Source organism: Eumetopias jubatus, unplaced genomic scaffold, assembly GCF_037043125.1.
Source record: "Eumetopias jubatus isolate StellerSeaLion01/CBP00866 unplaced genomic scaffold, mEumJub1_p1.0 scaffold_2, whole genome shotgun sequence".
Lineage (NCBI taxonomy): Eukaryota > Metazoa > Chordata > Mammalia > Carnivora > Otariidae > Eumetopias > Eumetopias jubatus.
Window position 1 is genome coordinate 99,876,609 of NW_028274808.1, and position 13,832 is coordinate 99,890,440.

The 13,832-nt window shown below is 36.7% G+C and overlaps 1 pseudogene; it reads right to left on the minus strand.

The window, feature by feature from the left end:
• Positions 1-211: 211 nt before the first annotated feature.
• LOC114208246 (rRNA-processing protein FCF1 homolog pseudogene) lies at positions 212-1,029 on the minus strand (annotated as a pseudogene).
• Positions 1,030-13,832: the final 12,803 nt, after the last annotated feature.

Genomic DNA, 13,832 nt, shown 5'->3' on the forward strand with positions numbered 1-13,832 from the left:
ACTGGATCTGTGGCTTAATATTTTTCATAATTTTTCAAAAATTCTCATCCACAGTATCTTTCAACATTAATTTTGTCCCTTCTTTACTCTTTTCCTTTCAGAAAAAAAATACTTTTAATGTATTAGTTCTATATTTCACACTTTTTTGATTGTTGTTATTTTCCAGCTTTTCTTAATGCTAGATATTTTCTTTTTTTTTTTTTATGAGCAATCATCTGATTTATAAAAAGATGCAACAATATTTAAAATGATACAAAATATCAATTTCAAAACATCAAAAAGTGAGTGTATTTAACTACAGTCAGCTCATAACAGAGCAAATGGGTAAGAAGAATAATTCATGCTACAGCATATTGCTAATATGAACTGGCAACAGAAAAAGTTGGTAAAGGAAGGCAGAGGAACTCTATCTTTTAAGAATTAGAACCGAGGGGCTCCATAATCATCTGGCATCTGCTCAATGTTGTACCTATGGTTAGAAATGTACATGATGGGAACTCCAGGGATCTTCTGGATTCTTCGTTTAAGGTCCCGGTCAACTGTGGCCACAATGTAACACTTGTGCTGAGTTACTCTCTGTACTAAGCAGTCATCTGTATACGTTCCTTTGTGTGTGCATGGTAATCGTTCAAATCTTGGATCCTTGGCAATCCTTAGAGCCACTCGATACTTTTGCCCCAGTTTTTCAATTTCAGCCATTACACAGTCAGTTATACAAGGGATACACTTGGCATACAGACAGTCCATCATTGACTGTACTAAGTCAAGTTTCGCTTTAATGGAAAAGTTGATAAAGTTGGTATCAACCAGGATGTGGCAAGGCGGGCCCAGCTGTGTGTTATATTGGAAGAATAAGCAGGAAGGATGTTGGGGGACTTCTCTTTCCTTGAGTGCACTGGGATCTTTCTTTTCTTTCTTTTTAGGTTTTAATCTGTCCTTCTCTTTAAGCCTCTGTTCTCGGAGACTAAGCATTTGCTTCATGGTCGCATACTTTCTGGTTTTCTTTTGCTTCCCCATGTTCACGCCGTGCTCTTGTTTCTTCTAGATATTTTCTTTTGATCAACTTTTTAGGTCATTAATTCATCTTCACCCAAAAAGGAGCATTTGATCTGTTGTTAAACCGCTCCTTATATTTTAAATATGGTTATTGTACATTTTAACTTTAAAATTTATATTTGGCTCAATTTCAATCTATTATATCACCTTTTAGAGTTGCCAAATATCTGTTGATATTTTCAAGATTGAATACTACTTCTTTGAACACACAAAATAGAGTTCTTATATACTGTGTATCTGATAGTGCCATTATCTATAGTTTCTAAGGGTCTGTATTGAAAAAAGTAGTCCTTAGTTTTCTCCCCAAATATTGCCTCTGCAAAACTCTGTGGTTCTTCTCATTCTTCTGGCTCTTGCTTCATTTTTCCTGTTTCCTCATATGCTTGATTATCTGTGTATTAGATATTGTATTAAAGAAATTATTTATAGGAACTCTCTCCTAAAATCTAGAAAACATTTCTAGGAAAAAATAAATTAGTCTTAAATAAATGGAGAGATACACTGTGTTTGTGGACTGAAATGCTGAACTCTGCTAAAAAGGCAATTCTCCCCCAAATTGGTCTAGAGATTTAATGCAATCCTAATAAAAATCCCAACAGTCCTTATATTTTTTTTTAGACATTGCTAGTAAGTTGTAAATTTCTATGGAAATACAAAGAAATTAGAAAAACAAAACATTTTAAAAGAACAAAGTTAAAAAAGTTTCTATAACTGATTTCAAGGTTTACAATACAGTGGCAGTTATCAAGAAAGTTTACTATCAGTGAAATGGTAGATATCCAGATCCATGGGAAGAACAGAACATCCATAAATAGACCCACATCCTTACCTCATATTATATACTAAACTTAACTCAAAACAGATTACAGGGGCGCCTGGGTGGCTCAGTCAGTTAAGCGTCTGCCTTCGGCTCAGGTCATGATACTGGGGTCTTGGGATCAAGTCCCGCATCAGGCTCCCTGCTCAGGGGGGAGACTGCTTCTCTCTCTCCCTCTGTGATCTCTCTCTCTCTCTCTCAAATAAATAAATAAAATCTTCAAAAACAACAACAACAACAACAAAACAGATTACAGATCTAAATGTAACCAACTAAAACTATAAACCTTCTTGAAGAAAATGTAGGAAGAAATCTTTAAGACTGTGGTGGAGATAATCTCTTAGATAGACTACAAAAAACACTAACCATCAAAATATGAAAAATTAGATTTTTCAAAATTAAAAAAATTGCTTTTTCAAAGACACCATTAAGAAAATGAAATGTAAGCCACTAGTCGGAAGATAATGCTCACAGCACATATATCTGATAAAGGACTATCTAGATAATGACTGAAACACAATAATAATAAGATAACCGAATTTTTTAACGGATAAATTTGCAAATGGATTATAGAAAATGAGATTAAGAATAAAAAAGCATAATAGTATTTCAATAGTCCAATAATAAAAAATTTTTGAATTAGGTAGTTATCAAGAAATACTTAGAAATAAAAACGAGGTAGAAAAGATGGCGGAGGAGTAGGGGATCCTATTCTAACTGGCCCCCAGAATTGAGCTGGATATCTACCAGACCACTCTGAACACCCATGAAATCAGCCTGAGATGTAGGAAGATAGATCTGGATCTCTACAAACAGAATATTGCAGGCAGTTGGTTTTGAGGTATGAAGGGGGGAGCCGTGATTCCACAGGCAGATATCAGAGGATAAATGGAAGGGGGAGGGAGCCGTGGGGATCCTGCACCACCAGTGAGTGACAGCCTTTCGCACTGGGGACAGGGCACAGACTTGCAGACCAGAAGTGGTGGGGAAAGGACTTTAGGGCAGCCTCCTGGACTGAAACCTGGAGCAGCAGGGCTGTGCGTGTGAACTGGGGGCAGCTGACGGTTTTAGAAGCACAAAGGGCAGAGACATGTCCCTGAGCCCCGACCTGGAGGCAAGGGCTGGGAGCCCTGCTGAGGGGCACACAACCCAGGACACTGTAGTTTATAGAAGCACAGACAGAAATGGATGTAGTGTGGCCTGGAGAGCTCACTGAAGAACAGACTATGATCTCTCTGCTCTGAGGCAGAGGGTTGGAAATGACTTCTTCTGCTCTGACTCTCGGAAGAGAAGCAGAAAGCCACCAGGGAAAGCTGCCAGAGAACAAAAGCCCCAAAAAACCGGTTTTCACTGAACCCATCCCCCCCACAGGGGCAAGGCAACTCTGCCCAAACAGGGTTGCCTGAGTAACAGTGTGGCAGGCCCCTCCCCCTGAAGACAGGCTGGAAGAACAAGAGGTCGACTACCCTAAGGTCCCTATAAAACAGGTGCATCTTGCTTGGGTTGTGGTCAATAATTTGGACTCTGTACAACCACCCCTCAACAGAATGACTAGGAGGAAGAACCCCCAAAATAAGAAAGACTCAAAGACTGTGACTTGCCACAGATTTACAAATGGATACAGATATAACCAAGATGTTGGAAATGGACTTCAGGGTAACTGTTATGAAGACAATAACTAGAATGGAGAAATTGATTAATGGCAACATAGAGTCTCTAAGGGCAGAAATGAAAGCTGAACTGGCAGAACTTAAAAATGCTACCAATGAGATCCAATCCACTCTAAATAATCTAACAGCTAGGGTAAGCAAGGCAGAAGAATAAATTAGTGATTTAGAAGACCAATTGATAGAAAAGAAGAAAAAGGAGGCCAAGGAGAAACAACTCAAAATCCATGAAAACAGAATCAGAGAAATAAGTGACACCATGAAATGTTCCAATGTCAGAATTATTGGGATCCCTGAGGGGGTGGAGAGAGAGAGAGGACTAGAAGATATATCTGAGCAAATTGAAACTGAGAACTTCCCTAATCTGGGGAATGAAACAAAGGTCCAGAGAGGACCCCTCCCAAGATCAAGGAAAACAGGCCAATGCCCTGGCATGTAATATCAAAACTTGCAAATCTTAGAACCAAGGAAACCATCTTAAGGGCAGTTAGGGGGAAGAGATTCCTTATGTACAGAAGGAGGAACATCAGAATAACATCAGACCTCTCCACAGAGACCTGGCAAGGCAGAAAGGCCTGGCAAGACATATTCAGGGTACTAAACGAGAAGAACATGCAGCCAAGAATACTTTATCCAGCAAGGCTGTGATTTAGAATGGATGGAGAGATGCAGAGCTTCCAAGACCAGCAGAAACTGAAAGAATATGTGACCACTAAGCTAGCCCTGCAAGAAATATTAACGGGGGTTCTATAAAAGGAGAAAGATCCCATGAGTGATATAGAACAGAAATTACAATCTCTAGAAACAAGGACTTCACAGGCAACATGATGACAATAAATTCATATCTTTCAATAATCACTCTCAACGTGAATGGCCTAAATGCTCCCATAAAACCACATAGGGTTGCAGATTGGATAAAAAGACAGGACCCATTCATATGCTGTCTACAAGAGACTCATTTTGAACCTAAAGACACATCCAGACTGAAAGTGAAGGGATGGTGATCCATCTTCCATGCCAACGGACCTCAAAAGAAAGCCAGGGTAGCAATTGTTGTATCAGACAAATTAGATTTTAAGCTAAAGGGAGTAGTTAGAGACACAAAAGGACACTACATCACTCTTAAAGGGTCTATCCAACAAGAAGGTCTAACAGTTGTAAATACGCCCCCAACACGGGAGCAGCCATCTACATAAGCCAACTGTTAACCAAAATAAAGAGTCATATTGATCATAATATGTTAATTGTAGGATACCTCAATACTCCACTCTCAGCAATAGAGAGATCATCTAAGCAGAAAATCAACAAAGAAGCAAAAGCTTTGAATGACACAATGGACCAGATGGACCTCATAGATATATACAGAATATTCCACCCTAAAACAACAGAATACTCATTCTTCTCGAGTGCTCATGGAACTTTCTCCAGAACAGACCACATACTGGGTCACAAATCAGGTCTCAACTGATACCAAAAGACTGAGATTATTTCCTGCATATTCTCAGACCATAATACTTTAAAACTGGAAGTCAATCACAAGAAAAAATTTGAAAGAAATTCAAACTCTTGGAAGCTAAAGACCACTCTGCTCAAGAATGTTTAGGTCAACCAGGAAATCAAAGAATTTAAACAATTCATAGAAACCAATGAGAAGGAAAACACGTCAGTCCAAAACCTATGGGATAGTGCAAAGGTAGTCCTAAGGGGGAAATACATAGCTGTCCAAGCCTCCCTCAAAAAAATAGAAAAATCCCAAATTCACCAACTAACTCTATACCTTAAAGAACTAGAGAAAAAGCAACAAACGATGCCTAAGCCACGCATTAGAAGAGAAATAATTAAGATTAGAGCAGAGATCAATGAATTAGAAACCAGAAACACCATAGATCAGATCAACAAAACTAGAAGCTGGTTCTTTGAAAGAATAAAGTAGATAAACCACTGGCCAGACTTATCCAAAAGAAAAGAGAAAGGACCCAAATTAATAAAATTATGAATGAAAGGGGAGAGATCATGACTAACACCAAGGAAATAGAAAAAATTATTAGAAATTATTATCAACAAGTATATGCCAATAAATTAAGCAACATGGAAGAAATGGATGCCTTCCTGGAAACCTATAAACTGCCAAGACTGAAGCAGGAAGAAATTGACAACTTGAATAGGCCAATAACCAGTAATGAGATTGAAACAGTGATCAAAAAACCTCCCCAAAACAAGAGTCTAGGGCCTGATGGATTCCCTGGGGAATTCTACCAAACATTCAAAGAAGAAATAATACTTATTCTCCTGAAGCTGTTTCAAAAAATAGAAACAGAAGGAAATCTTCCAGACTTATTCTATGAGGCCAGCATTACCTTAATTCCCAAACCAGGCAAACACCTTATCAAAAAGGAGAATTTCAGACCTATATCCCTAATGAATATGGATTCCAAAATCCTCAACAAAATCCTAGCTAATAGGATCCAACAATACACTAAAACGATCATCTACCACAACCAAGTGGAATTTATCCCCGGGATGCAAGGGTGGTTCAACATGTGCAAATCAATCAGTGTGATAGAACACATTAATAAGAGGAGAGAGAAGAACCATATGGTCCTCTCAAGTGATGCAGAAAAAGCATTTGACAAAATACAGCGTCCTTTCCTGATTAAAACTCTTCAGAGTATAGGGATAGAGAGAACATTCCTCAAGTTCATAAAATCCATCTGCGAAAAACCCACAGTGTGTGAGGAAAAGATGAGAGCCTTTCCCTTAAGATCAGGAACATGTCAAGGATGCCCACTCTTGCCACTATTGTTCAACATCGTACCAGAAGTCCTAGCAACAGCAATCAGACAACAAAAAGAAATAAAAGATATTCAAATTGGCAGAGAAGACGTCAAACTCTCTCTTCACAGATGACATGATACTTTATGTGGAAAATCCAAAAGGCTCCACCACCAAATTACTAGAACTCATACAGCAATTCAGTAATGTGGCAGGATACAAAATCAATGCACAGAAATCAGTTGCTTTCTTATACACTAGCAGTGCAACTGTAGAAAGAGAAATTAGAGAAATGATCCCATTTACAATAGCACCAAAAACCATAAGATACCTCGGAATAAACCTAGCCAAAGAGGTAAAGGAACTACAGAACACTCATGAAAGAAATTGAAGAAGACACAAAAAGATGGAAAAAATTCTATGCTCATGGATCGGAAGAATAAACATTGTTAAATGTCTATGCTACCCAGAGCAATCTATACCTTCAATGCCATCCTGATGAAAATTCCAATGACATTTTTCAAAGTGCTGGAACTAACCTAAAACTTCTATGGAATCAGAAAAGACCTCGAATTGCCAAGGATATGTTGAAAAAGAAAAACAAAGCTGGGAGCATCATGTAGCCTAATTTCAAGCTATATTACAAAGCAGTGATCACCAAGACAGCATGGTACTGGCACAAAAACAGACATATAGACCAATGGAACAGAATAGAGAACCCAGATATGGACCCTCAATTCTATGGTCAAATAATCTTAGACAAAGCAGGAAAAAATATGCAATGGAAAAAAGACAGTCTCTTCAATAAATAGTGCTGGGAAAATTGGACAGCTATATAGAGAAGAATGAAACTTGACCATTCTCTAACACCATACATAAAGATAAACTCAAAATGGATGAAAGACCTCAATGTAAGACAGGAATCCATCATAATCCTAGAGGACAACATAGGCAGTAACCTCTTCGACATCGGCCACAGCAACTTCTTTCAAGATACATCTCCAAAGGCAAGTAAAACAAGAGCAAAAATGAACTTTTGGGACTTCATCAAGATAAACAGCTTCTGAACAGCAAAGGAAACAGTCAACAAAACAGAGGCAACCCACAGAATGGGAGAAGATATTTGCAAATGACACTACAGACAAAGGGCTGATATCCAAGATCTATAAAAAACTTCTCAAACTCAACACCCAAAAAACAAATAATCAAGTCAAAAAATGGGCAGAGGACATGAACAGACACTTCTCAAAAGACATACAAATGGCTAAGAGACACATGAAAAAATGTTCCTCATCATTAGCCATCATGGAAATGCAAATGAAAACCACATTGAGATACCACCTTACACCAGTCAGAATGGCAAAAATTGACAGGGCAAGAAACAACAAATGTTGGAGAGGTTGTGGGAAACCCTCTCACACTGTTGGTGGGAATGCAAGTTGGTACAGCCACTTTGGAAAACAGTGTGGAGTGCCTCAAAAAATTAAAAATAGAGCTACCCTATGACCCAGCAATTGCACTCCTGGGTATTTACCCCAAAGACACAGATGTAGTGAAAAGAAGGGCCATATGCTCCCCAATGTTCATAGCAGCAATGTCCGCAATAGCCAAACTGTGGAAAGCCAAGATGGCCTTCAACAGATGAATGGATAAAGAAGATGTGGTCCAGATATACAATGGAATATTACTCAGCCATCAGAAAGGATGAATACCCAACTTTTGCATCAATATGGATGGGACTGGAGGAGATTATGCTAAGTGAAAGAAGTCAAGCAGAGAAAGTCAATTATCATATGGTTTCACTTATTTGTGGAACATAAGGAATAGCGTGGAGGACGTTAGGAGAAGGAAGGGAAAAATGAAGGGGGGAAATCAGAGGGGGAGACGAACCATGAGAGACTATGGACTCTGAGAAACAAACTGAGGGTTTTAGAGGGAAAGCAGTTGGGGGGATGGGTTAGCCCGGTGATGGGTATTAAGGAGGGCACGTACTGCATGGAGCACTGGGTGTTATACGAAAACAATGAATTATGGAACACTATGTCAAAAACTAATGATGTACTTTATGGTGACTAACATAACATTATTATTATAACATCTTTTGTAATAGCCCTTTAATCCATTATTTATTTTACACGTAATGAACCTAAGGGCAAAAAATATGCAATAAACTGAAAGTCCCCACAGCCAATAATGATGGAATGTCAGATAAGAAATTAAAATACAGATCTTCAAAACTTTGTTCTATTTTCTTCTCCAACATTAGATAATACTAACAATTTATGTTTAATTATAGGTATTACCAAGGACAAAATTATGATTCTAAACCTTATTCAGTAAACAGCTGAGCTCTCTGGACGTCACTGCATTTAGGCAAGAGTGATAGAAGATCACCTGAAGAGAAGAGGAATATACAGATTTCTTTGAAATTGTCCAGCTAATTTCTCAACTTGTTGCTATATGAACTATCTGTGATGCCATGACATCTCCTTGATATTAAAAGTGAGAAAGATAAAGATCTATCAAATTACTCCTTTTTAAAATTATACTGATAACTTTATAAACTGAGCAAAAATCCACGAAATGCAATTACTTAGGGAGGGGTCCTTTAGAAACAACCCACAACACTTGCCAAAATCTCTTTAGTGGAAAGAAAAGAAATGATTAGAAAAGAAAAGAAGGGAAAAGGAAAGGAAAGAAAAAGAAAAAAAGGAAGGAAGGAAAGAGAAAACAAACCTCTGTCATGAATAAAATACCAGTCTGCACAATTAGATATGAAAGAAATGTAGCTTTGTTTTTTCAATTCCTCAAGTAAATTTCTTCAAATCCACATTTAGCCTTATTATGAAAATGAATGTCATTATGAGATGTCAGAAATTTTATGCCTTTCAATTTAGAGTCTCCCTCACTCCATATAAATTCTTTTGGATAGGACCACCAGGTCCACAGGGGAGGTCTTCTGATTTCAATCTAAGGTTTCTCTTGTTACTTCTGAATTCATTTTTAAGCCATGAAATTCATATTGAAATTGACAGAATTCAGGGAAGGCTGCCCCCAAAATTTGCCACTTTGGGATATTGATTACTTTGAATTAAAGTTACTTAAGAAATAGTGAGTGCAAGAAGGACACTCTGACCCTCCTTTGTCTCCCTGAAAGTAGGAAATAAATCTCCCATGTGAAAGGCACCTTCACTGTACCAGGAAGGTAATGAGACATCTTCACCACCAGAGATAGGAAATTCAGGGCTGAGAAGGCTATAAAAACAAACTCTGTTAATTTACTACCCCAGACCCAAATTTCTTTATCTTGTCAATTCTTCGCAAATGTATTGTTTCTTTGTTTAAAAGGTACAAAAGCTGCCTGCTTTGGTCATTTCTTTGAGTCTCATATTTTTATGAGCTCTCATACATATGAAATTAAATTTGTTTTTCTTCTGTTAATCTGTCGTATGTCAATTTAAGTGTTAGGCCAGCCAAAGAACCTAGAAGGTATGAAGGGAAATGTTTTCCTCCCTTACAAAATCAACATGTGGTTTTCATTGAATTTCCTCCACACAATCCAAGAAAAAAAGAAATCCACATTTCAGAACATTGAATTGATTTTACATTCCAAATACATCATACAGAAGCAAGTATTTTTAGGCTTTGGGATGGTAGATTAAGTTTGGCCTGTCCTGAGTCCTCCAAAGGGGGAGAAATAAATTGGATTTTATTTATTTGGTTAAAGTAAAATAATTTCCTATAACAAATGAACAAACCAACAAAGAAAACTCCATTAACATCTATGGAGCATGGGGCGCCTGGGTGGCTCAGTCGGTTAAGCGTCTGCCTTCGGCTCAGGTCATGATCCCAGGGTCCTGGGATTGAGCCCCGCGTGGTGTGGCTCCCTGCTCGGCGGGAAGCCTGTGTCTCCCTCTCCCTCTGCCTGCTGCTCCCCCTGCTTGTGCTCTCTCTCTTTCTCTCTCTCTCTCTGCCAAATAAATAAATAAAATCTTAAAAAAAAAGATCTATGGTGCATAACCTCATATCCTAGAAGAAATATTTTAGATTGATTAAAAATATTTTAGACTGTATTTTTACCTTATAATGTTCTCAATGGTAATTTCTATTTTGGTGATGTCTTTATATTTTAATTATTATCTACAATAAAACAGAATAGAAAACTTGTGACTAAATAAGATGTATAGGTTCACCATTAGCAATTAATTTCTGATTTTATACTTTCCATACCCTTTTACTTACTATTCCTACCTGACAGAAATTTTATGAGTATAAATTTTAAAGTGATAAAAGAGGTATATACGTAAAAAGAGAAACTTTATGTAATGAGGAAGGGAATTAGAGAAACAAGAGGAAAATATTTAAGAACGGACCTAGAATGGTAACCTCTAATGGACGTATTTTATCTCATGGCAATTTTTTTGACTTATTTCCTTAGTTACACATTCTGAATCAAATGAAAATTCTGTTCTATGATTTTCAGTAAGTGATAATTATATGTTGAGATGACACTAGGAATGCCACAATGTATCAGACATTTTGGAAGCTCTGAAAGGTGAGAAGGTCTGAGAGCATCATCCTGAGTGTCACTGCATGGCAGCTTATCTGATTCGGTGGGTAGAGCTTGTATGTGATACATGTGAATGGGTTGTGTGTTCTGGGCCCTGGTTCAAACTTGAGGCTGCCTTTCTTCTAGGATATGAGGTTATGTGCCACAGATCTTTATTTCTTATAACAATCAATTAAAATATTTTCTTGTTGTTTATTATGTGCTAGGCATCATACTTCGCATGCTGTGCACATAATTCAGCCAACAAATTAATGGAGGAATGTTTAGAGCCTGAAGTAGTTCATTTTCAAATATTAATTGAATTCATTTCAAATAATTAAATTCATTTCAAATATTAATCATAAAATATTTGAATATTTATATAAGCTTATATATCAAATAAGATCTCAAATAAAAATATTATATTATTTATATCAGAAGTATTTGAGTATCATTTCATCAAGTAGCATTTAGTAAAACAATAACTAGTAAAAATTGCTTAATAAATTTAATAAAATGTTTGAAGGGATTTACATGTTAATGTTCCTTTTCTCAGCAATAAATTTGTATTATGCCTGTGATTTTACTTATACATCACTGTTCTTGGACATTTTGAAATCATTTATAACATTTTTTCAAAATGTAACCTGATATGTTAAACAACAACAACAAAAGGCCAAAAAGCTGTTACCTTACTTCCTAAAAAAAAAAAAAAAAATTATTTAGCTATTCAAATCATGTAGAAAGTCAAAACAAAAGTTGATAAGCTTCCTTAGGTATGCAAGATGACATTTATTCCTTAGGCTATTCCTTATAATGCATTCTATATGGAAGGTTAAAATACTGGCCCTTTATATTTTTTCTACATTTCTTTGTGATATTTGGTACACATATTTACTAAGCACTGGGAATTTTTAAAACAGCATATAATTTAGACAGAGTGCCTGGGTTATTTTATCTGAAGTCTCAGTAAACTAAGATTCAATTTTCTATTGAAGGTATACAGGTAATATGAGGTAAATATGATATTTTTAAATTTAGTACTATTATAGTAAAATCAGTTGTTAGTTACATGCCATTGTTGGGTTGTCAGAAACAAATGAAGCTTTTTATAATACTTTTTATTCCAAGCATCAAGCAACAGGATGAGTGGGGCAAATACTGCTTACTTGGCTCTGGGTGCCTGAAATGACTGGAGCAATAGCACAATGTGGTTTTATATATTTAAAAGGGAAGGAGAAAAAAAAGCATGCCCAGAAAATGTTCTCATCTTTCGTAGGTACCCAGTGGGAAACAGTAGCTCCCTTCATCCCTAGCCCAGGTATAAAATCACCTTCTTTCAGCCAACTTTAAAGTAAATTACAAGAGGTGCTTGCCTAGGCCAAGTTCAAATACCAACATTTAAAAGAAGTTGCCTGCCAATCTGCACACCTTCAACAGGTTTATTCAAGGAAGATGTGAGTGCAGCTTTCTGAAGCCTCAGGGTAGGAATAGCAAAGGCATTTCTGAGTAGTTTTATAGATATCACTTTGATGATCAACTCTTTATGTGTGTATGCAACACCAATTCTCTATGGAGAACATCCTAATTCACTTAGTTATTTGGTAGTTCACAAGGACTTACAAGCTGGATAACATGGATATTTAAACATCTCTCTGCCACTGTCATTGACTTATTCTGATATTTCACATAGTCAGAAGACCCTAATTTTAATTAGGCATTCAGTGACCAATGGTTTATAATTCCTGCTGCACATTAGAACTTGGGAGTTTCTTCAAAATACCCATATTAGAACACCATCTTCAGACTTTATTTTATTTTGTCTAGGATAGAATCCTAACATCAGTATTTTTAAAAAGCACCTGGATGATTCTAACTCACCGCCAGGGTTTAGAATTACTGAATTATAAAATTTTTTTTATGATTCTCTACAATATACCATTCAGGGGGATTGGGGCAAGGCTCTAGAAGTGAAAAGGAAAAAAAAAATGGTAATATTATCTTATGAGAGTCAAAAGATGAAAGACAGTTGGGAAATTGGAGAAAATAGTGAATATGTAGAATGGTTCCTGAAAGTACTAACTGGACAAGGCTGGGTTAGGTGTTGGATGGTTTAGCTTAGGTTTTAGACTCAGCATTTTTAGCAGGAATTTTTTTCCCAGTTGTAGGAAGCAGTCCAAGTAGAGAATAGAAGCTAAACTGTGAAATAAGCAAGTATCAAGTAACTTGCCAAAGTCATAAGTTTAACAGAGAAGGAATGTATCCATATTTTTGTTTGTTTCCCTGAATATCAAGGGTCTTGCGAAAAAGGTTTTTATGAATTGTAAATGGAATTCAGTGTTGATGAGCAAGGAGGACGACGGTAAAACAGGGCTTAAAAACAGGAGAAAATTGAGGCATTATAAATTGGAGAACTTAGACATACAAAACAGGAATAAAAGAAAGGATGGCATTAAAATACCAGAAAGAAATATGGGGGTATTTAAATTTAAGAATCAATGTATATTTCCACATGATAAAATTTTATCAAATAGCTATGGGTACAAGTTAGTAAATTAGAAGATCCATAATATTTATCAGAGTCCCTGAAGTCAAGAAATATGAAAACAAATGGTGTATGGAAAATCCACAATTCTGTTCCTAAACAGAAAAATAAGTATTTCAGCTAGTGCCAAAAATTTCAGATACCATGCCAAAGTGATCTGGAAATCTATGAATATCCATAATGGGGAGGTGCTGAGGATATGAACGGTTGCTAGTGGAATTTCAAAAGAGTTCTGACTGTAAACAATTTGTTCAGTAAATGTTTTTAAATCCCCATCACTCTCCTCCATCCCTAAGTTTACCCTTCAGTGGAAGGAGGACATAATGAGAAGAGTCTAGAAAAGCCAGCAAGGAACAGAAAACACAGGACAAGAATTGTGTCATCTATCCTAGTATAATGGGATGACAACCAAAGACAGTGATTAAG